Source organism: Merops nubicus, unplaced genomic scaffold (assembly GCF_000691845.1).
Source record: "Merops nubicus isolate BGI_N331 unplaced genomic scaffold, ASM69184v1 scaffold8804, whole genome shotgun sequence".
NCBI classification, from domain to species: Eukaryota; Metazoa; Chordata; class Aves; order Coraciiformes; family Meropidae; genus Merops; species Merops nubicus.
Genome location: NW_008602269.1, coordinates 25,504 through 34,141, shown reverse-complemented (window position 1 = coordinate 34,141; position 8,638 = coordinate 25,504).

Sequence of the window (8,638 nt, the reverse complement as noted above, 5' to 3'; positions counted from 1 at the left end):
CGCGGCTCGCCATTGTTGCAGAAGCATGCACCAGCTCAGCACTGCCCGCTGTGCACTCTAAATCCCCGCTTTTGTGTTTCCTCGCTGCCAGAGACCGCTGCCCTGCGCGGCAGCCTTCTTGCCCGGCGCCCCAAGACAAAGCCAGGCACGGCCGCGCAGTTGTCCCTCATGACTCAGCGGGAGAGACGCGAGTCGAGCAGCAGCCTCCTCAGAACAACAGGAGCTGCGCAGTAACCCCCCTCTCTGCACGCCGCTGTGATCTGCCGTCACATTTTGTGATTCAGAAGAATTAAAGCAGGCACAGAGGAAGAGGAAACCTTAGAGGGATTTGTTTTTTCCTCCTGCAGATAGACATCTGCCTTTGTACGAGAGTGTTTGTTAGGGCTGCACATCCTCTGAACAGTGGAACTTTCATCTGGGCTTCAAAGTGACACACTTACTATTTAACTTTCATTGAGCAGAAGCAGACAGATGGATTTAGTTTGGAATTTTGTTTTGGTCTGTTGCCTTTTTTTTCCCTACCTCAGTTTTCATCCTCAGTTAGAAGTGAAGCCCACTGCTTATAATTCAATACCAGCATTCAAACTGTTTGCTTGCATTTTGACCGCTTGTTTAATACAGTTGGTATTTCAATAGTCAGAAGTAACCTTTGAAGTTAGCACCCTGTTAAGAGGAAAGCTGAGATTCCTCCCCTCAGCTCCTGTAGCTTGTGATTTTAGTGTGTTCTTTGATTGATTGAAGAAGACTGCTGTGCATTGATTTTCACAGCCTGTTTCAGTAAGAAGGGATAATTTGAATCCCAAGAACGTAGTAATGCATGCAAAGTTACAGATACCTATTACATCTAAGCTTGAGTGAACACATTTTGCACTTTGGGGAAGTCAAAACCCCAGCTGCTACCCAGCTCTAGAGACAGTTCTGCCCATTTATGTCCATTTGTTACATTAAAGGTGCTGGCTGCACACAGGGACCTACACAGACCGTTGATATACAGCCGTCTGGTACCTCTGTTTTCTTTCTAAACCTTTCACAGCTCCACAAACATCATGCAGCCCTTGTTCTCAGCTTTTCAGGATGAGAAGACTGACAAAGTGGGCTATTCACAAAAAAAAAAAAAAAAAAAGCCCGTTTTCTCTTAAAACAGGGAGTAGGTGCCAATTATTTAATTCTGTCCTGGTTTGGGTTAGAACAGAACTAATTCTGTTCAGTGATTTTACTTTTCAGCTAAGGCTCTTCTAACTAACTGCACTTTCTGAAAGTAACAGCTCCATGTTTAGAGTCACCACCAAGGCCTGGTGTGCAGGCCAAGGTCACTGCTAAACCCTGTGTATCACATTGGGGCTGCAGAAAGTAAAGGCTGCACCTGTAGGCAGGAGTGGACAGGACAGGTGACTCTAAATTCACCAATGGGGTGTTCCATCCCATAGTCGTCATATTCAGTATAAAGCTGAAGGGTCACAAGGGTCAAGCCCCTTCCCCTTCCTCTCTTTTCTGCTCCTCCAATGGCTGGCATCTGAGGAGGACTTCATCCACACTGCCTTTGAACCTGAGCCCTGTGTTCCTGAACCGAGTTCCAGAATCCAGCTCCTGGACCCAGTTACCCTCTGCCACTGAGTCCAAACTGGGACTTTTGCCTGGGGGCTCCTCCCCAGCTGGGAGTGATGGTGACATGTTGCCATCAGGGGGAAGTTTGATCCGATACTGGTTTTGTATATATTTGTATATATTCCATTTAAAAAAATATAGTATTAGCATTAGTATTTTCATTAAATCTGTTTTACTTTTCTAATGGATAAGTCTCTCTCCCTTATTCCCTTTCTCTCCCCCTTTGCGGGGGAGGGGGTTTAACAGAGAGTGTCTGTTACAGGTCTGGGGGCAGCCCTGACCCTAAACCGTGGCAAATTCCCAACCCCTATCTGTGATAGAAGGGGGAACGAGGCTGATGTCCACCCTCTGCATGTAGGAATTCAAGTCCACTTCTCCCAATGGAGGGAGAGTTTAGGCCTGTGACAGAGAACTGTGGGTTTTGTTGCTGGCAACAGGTACTTCACCAGTTATGAACAACAACAGAGCTTTGCCACATGCTGTCTCTTTTGCAGATTTGGCTTTAGGTCATACTACAGCAAAATGCTTTAGCAGATGCTTAGCTTACTTTAAGATGCTGCTTAAAGTACCATTGGCATCAACATGACTCTCCAGAGAGATGTTAAATTAACACTGCTATCCTTGTGTGAATATTCTAGCATGATGTGATCCTTCTCTATTGCTATGCCCATCTTGTATCTGCCAGCTTTCTCTGCTTGCAAACCCATGCAGAGACGCTTAGCAATTCTACCAACTGCGTATTAACAATTCAAATATCTTGATTTCTGATTCTCTCCATACAAGGGCTTTTAAGCTTAAGCAGAAGCTATTTTCATAGCAGAAAATATTAATGTAAGTATCTGCACTGGAAATAGCTTCCAAAATATGCACATCTCTAAATCTGAAAGAAAAAAGACAGAAGACTGCACTAAGCAGACAAAAAATTAAGCCTTTCCATTGCCATTACAAATTAATTTATAGTTCAACTGTAAGTTGAACCAGTTATCAAGTTATGAATATTTTAAAAAACACTCCAACTTCACTCTCAGACCTTTAATCAGGTCTGCTGACTACAGCAACAGTGCTAGACTTTGCAAAATGAATGCCAGTTATGATGAAGGCAATGATAGACTTGATGGCAAATCACACTATGGCAAACAGATTTCACTTGATGACATTTGGTACATTCATACAGTTTCAGATCATTCAGAAGACGCATTTTTTGGTGTTATTGAGGGAAACGCCCTTTCTTTTTTTCTCTCCTCCCCACTTCTTGTCCCTTCATGCAAATGGGATGGTTGTGCTTAAATAGCATTAGAGCTACTTAATGCTTGGTGGGACTGGCAGACTTAGATCTTTGAAGGGAATAGAATATTTACAGGGACCTATAACAATCATCTAGTCCCACTGTCTGACCACTTCAGAGCTCGCCAAAACTGAAAACATGTTAAGGGCATTGTCCAAATGCCTCAAACATGGATAGGCAGTGTCAGTCTTGAATTGAACTGCAAAATACACTCCTGTTTCCTTTTTAAGTGGCCATAGCAATGGTTGTCTTTAAATTGTCATATTATCACAAAAACTGCCTGCAATTTGTAGAATATTGTGTTTTCCTTAAATTCCTTGCAAACTATGGTTGTTGCAGGACCCTTACTCAGTTTCCTTTTAACAAATACATGGAAAACTTCTTTCCCCTTCAGCAGCAACTATTTGAACTTGTAGATACAGAAGGCACTTGCTGCTTCTCATTTTCCGTGAAGCCCAGATGATCAAATAAAAAGGAGTGGGAAAAAGATGGTTGTGGTTGTTTTTTTTTTTTTTTTTTCCACCCTTCCTCCCAAATCAAAACTAAATAGACCCTCTGGCTCCTTATTTATTTAGTCTTCTCAGCTAATAAGATGATTCAGAAATAAAAGATTAATCATGCAGTGCTAGAATGCTTCAGCAGAAGAGGTAGTGAGAGAAACATCAACAGAAACATGTTTTCCATCAGAAAACATGACAATATCCATGTCTGGCTGAGCTAAGCTTATGAAGTGTCTACAATGGAATTTCATAGAACTATAGAATGTCTGGGCTGGAAGGGACCTCCAAAGGTCATCTAGTCCAACCCCCCCCACACCACAAGCAGGGCATCTCCAACTAGATCAAGCTACTCAAAGCTTCATCCAGCCTGATCTTGAATGTCCCCAGGGATGGGGCCTCCACCACCTGTCTGGACAACCTATTCTAGTGGTCTACAACCCTCATACTGAAGAACTTTTTCCTAAAGTCTAAAACTGTCTGTATGAGACATTTCTGTATGTACTGTACGACTGCCTCAAATTTTTACTTCTGTTAAAGAACACAGATTCTTCAGCAGTCATTGCAGTATGATGACCCTTAAAAAATCCACAGTGGAAAACTGTGCAGGGAAGGTAAAAGAATAAGCCTGTTTCCTATGAAAATGAGTGTGCCCTTCCCTTTGAAACTATTTACTATTCAACGTATTCCTGAAGAAGGGATGGAAAATTTAATTTAGAAGAGACCAGAAAAAATAATATATTAATTTCCTATTCTGAAGTAGCCATGTGGAAACTTCTGTATACTACAAAAAAGATTTTAAGAAATTCCTTTAATGACATTTCCTTTCAAAAACACTTTATGAAAGCCTGTTACCACTCTTCACTCAGCTCTATAGCAAATGCCTATCCTTTAAAGGGAGGGGAAGGCAAACAGAATTTTGTCTTAATAAACTGCGCTTTCTTTCCTTTGCTATGCCTTGGGCAACTCCCAGGTACCTTCTCTTGCAGTGTTGCGGTAACAGCAAAGTTACCATTATTCTAAAGTTAATTTACATTCACTTGAAAATGCATATCAGTACCTGAACCTTCTTTTTAATTACTATACAACCTGAGTTTTCATGTTGTCTGTTTGATGCAGGCCTGAACTCTGCCAATGTGTAATCTTACTAAGTATCCTACTGAGAAGCAAAAATCAGTTCAGCATTTTTGGAGCTTACACAGGATAAGGAAAATTACTTTTCTAAATTAGCATATGCAACTCTTTTAGGACAGCACTGCTTAACTGATAAAGCCAAGCAGTTAAACTTTCCCATGGAAATAACTTTTCTCAAAGAAATGCAATTTTCACTGGACTGAATTATGACTCAAGAACTACATTGGCCAGATGTGTCATGGAGCTTTTTAGAAGTGACCAAGTGCTACGTTAAGTCAGATCAATGGTTTTACACACAATAAAAAAATTGATTTCTGTGTCATGGATTTGAATCACACAGGTGTAGTTTTAGTTTAAAATATATGACTGAGTGCCATTATGGCAGATTCACGAGGGGAGGGGAAGTAGAAAGGTTGCGATTTAATTGGGAGAGTCTCCAGTTTCTCACTTAAGGCAGTGGTTTTTTATCCTCTGCTATGCCATTTTGTTTGATTTGGTTGGTCTTAAATCATGTTATATAAGAGCAGATACTCAGCTTTTTGAGATACAGGTATACAGGACAAATAGGAGACCCTCTTAAGATGCTGCTCACTAACACAATAGAATTTTTAGTCATGATGGTTGAGCTCATAATGTAAAAGAGGCTTGAAGTTTAAAATACTTTAAAATACTCTTTCCCAGATGCTCTAAGTCATCTAGTAGGAGACACTACCTTTCCATACAAACCTTTGCAAAGTGTAGGCTTCCTCACCCACAGCCTTCCTTCCTGGCAAATGCTAAAAATATTGGGAGACCTGTTAAAATAAAAGGTTAGTTAATTTATCATGGAATCAAACATTCCCATAAAGAAGAGGACAAAGTAGTAAATAAGTACAGGATTGAGAGGAGAAGCAAGAAAAAAAAAATTATACATGACAGGAACAATTTATCTTCTGGGAAATGAACTAAGATAACCCCTTCACAGAGCAAATACAGTTGCCACCAGTTACAAAGGAACATGTAGATGGGGAAGTGCTGTGCACAGGTGCCTATACATTATGAAGAGTCACATAAACCTTCACTACTTTAGCATTAAAAAAGCTTACATAAGCTAGCTCATATTTTTGGGTGTCAAATACTTCAGACTTCTTTAGTGTGCATGACTGACTGTTACCCTTGTAACAAGGAGAGAGATTTGAAAGACACACCTGTTACTTTCTGGCCATTCCTCTTTTGAAAAGCATGATGAAGGTGCTTTTCCAGACTGTAAAAGTCCATGATTCAGACCTTGGGTCAATACCCATGTCACATGCTGTAGGATATTCTGTGAGAATTATTTAATCTCTGTTAATAATATGGGTAGAACTTTTCACTCAATGTTAAAAAAAAAAAAATATGCAGAACTGTGTCAGGAGATATTGAGGAGAATGCACTTAAAAATACCTGGCAGCACTATGGCATGATCCCATAGCAGTGGTTCAACTCCTGTTCTGAAGTGCGTGAGATCCAGCTTTGAATGGACTTCCCTCATCCCAGGTGGACATTCTAGCTAGAGGGTTCTTGATAGAACAGAGAGCACTTTTTACTCTGGTGTACCTGCTAAGGAAATGCAGCAAAAAATAATCACAGGACAGTTTCAGGAAAGCAGTCACCACAAAAAAACTGCCCAGTTTTTGTCAAGACCCCGTGTTACAGAGGTGAACCAAGATGAAAGGTACTCAAAACCAATAAGTAGTACTTACTTCTGAAAACACAAAATAAGAGAAATGTTTTTGAACAGATGAAAATTAAGAGAGCTTCAGAACATAGCAATGCAACAGAAACAGTATCACTATTAGCAGAAAGTATTTTGACAGCTTTTTGCTATATTTTCCTTTTTGCTATATTTTCCTTTTTGCTAACATGATGCAGAAGTAAAAAATTTAAGTTTTTGTGAGTTTTCTTGGGTTTTTGTTACATATTAAGAACCTTGCCAAATTGAGAGCAAGAATCCTATGTTTTGATACTTCTAAAAATAAAATTGGAAATAGTTATATGCTAAGTTAATTGCACCTTATAGTCTAGAAATAATATAAGGATTTATAGCAAATTTTTCAGTCCCACTTTCAAAGCTCACTTTAAAGTTACACAGTTTACAAAATGACTGTTAGTGCTGGATTAGATGAGGAGAAAAAATCTAGTATGCAAAAATTTCTAGACTTTTCAGTTGCTGATACACAACTAAGCAGTCTAGAAATAGTTGGGGGTCCTGGGTAATTAAAAGCTCAACATGAGCCAACACAGTGAGAGTGCAGCCCAGAAAGCCAACTGTATCCTGGGCTGCATCAAAAGAAGTGTAGCCAGCAGCTTGAGGGAGGTGATTCTCCACTTCTGCTCTGGTGAGCCCCCACCTGCAGTACTGCATCCAGCTCTGGAGACTCCACACAAGAAGGACGTGGACCTGTTTGAGCATATGCAGAGGAAGGCCATGAAGATGATCAGAGGGCTGGAACACTTCTCCTGCAAGGACAAGCTGAGAGACTTGGGGATGTTCAGCCTGGAGGAGAGGAAGCTCTGTGGAGGCCTTATTGCAGCCTTCCAGTATCTGACACGGGGCCTACAAACAAGCTGTGCAGGGACTTTTTGCAGGGGCTTGTAGTGATATGATGAGGAGTAATGGTTTTAAAGTTTAAATGTTTTTTTTTAGTTCTTCACTATGAGGATGGCGAGTCACTGGAACAGCTTGCCCAGCGAAGCTGTGGATGTTTCATCACTGGAGGTGTTCAAGACTGGTTTGCATGGAGCCTTGCAGAGTCTGGTCTAGTGGGAGGTGTCCCTGCCCATGGCTGGGGGCTTGGAACTGGATGATCTTTAAGGTCCCTTCCAACCCTAACCATATGCATAAAACTGATTCAGTTTTAATGGAATCTAATTCAGGGTTATTTCAGTGATACCGAGAATGTCTACAGTCACTTCTAGTGCATCTGCTCCCTTAAGATACACTTTTTCCTCCCTATTGATTCTACTAAAGTAGGTAATCTATAAACTGCAGTATGCTTTTGTACACTCCATCAATCCTAATTCTAGGCTGATACTTCATACAGAAAGACTGTCTCTGTTTCTCAGTTTTGGTATTCAGCTGCACTGTTTTCAAGGAAAACAACTAAAACCATGGGAATCTGAAGTTTCCAGCTTCACAGCAGGCAAAGTAACAACCCTGTCCATATGTTGCCCTGCTCATGATCTCTAGAAAAGCAAAGGCATAAATTAATTCAATTTATATCCAGAAACTTTATTTCCTGTTTTGGAACTTTTTTTTCCCCCTCCTTTCTCCTCCTTTTTAACAAAGGCCACTGAAAAAATATAGATTTCTGTAAACATAAAGTGAAAATATTCCTTTTACTACAGTGTCAGGTGGAAGATATTACTCACTTGTAAAGCTAGACAAGAAACTTCTGAAGCAGGTAATTTTCCAGGATAACATTAACCCTTAATCCAGTCGCCAATCTTGTTCAACATATTTTGAGAACGGTGCTCTAACTTCAGAGAGATAGTAATTTTCAACAACAGGTGCACGTGTAAATATTCAGTCCATTTATTGTGGAAATGCTGAAGACACAATTTAGCTTTAACGTACTCCCACTGAGCAACTACTAATTTAATCTGAACTTCACACTGTTTATTGTGAAAATGCTGCAGACACGAATCTAATCATAGTTACGCCAGCAGAGAACATGACACTTCAAGGAAGGTCAAAACAAAAAAAAAGCTAAAAAGAAGAGGCAGATGCCATTTCCTAGAAATGAAGGAAGGTAGGCTCCACTGGAGCAGCTTTAGTACTGGGCTTTTCTTTTGGATTGGTGGTAAATGAAAAACCCAGACCCCAGTGATTTTCCTTTTATACCAAATTGCTCCAATCCAGGAATCTTTGGCACAGGGATTTTCCTTTGCTTTGTGACTACAAGATTATTCAGCCATTTGTTCTTAACAAAGCCAGTGTTTTCACAGACTTCATGTAATCCTGCTCTGTGGCATTTAATTTCATGTTGTGCAAAGAAGGCTCTTTAGTGTCAAAATCTATGTTTTATAGACTAACAGCATCAGGTTATTGCATTAGTTTTTTACTCTACTTAATATCTGACTAACAAGGCAGTTAGAG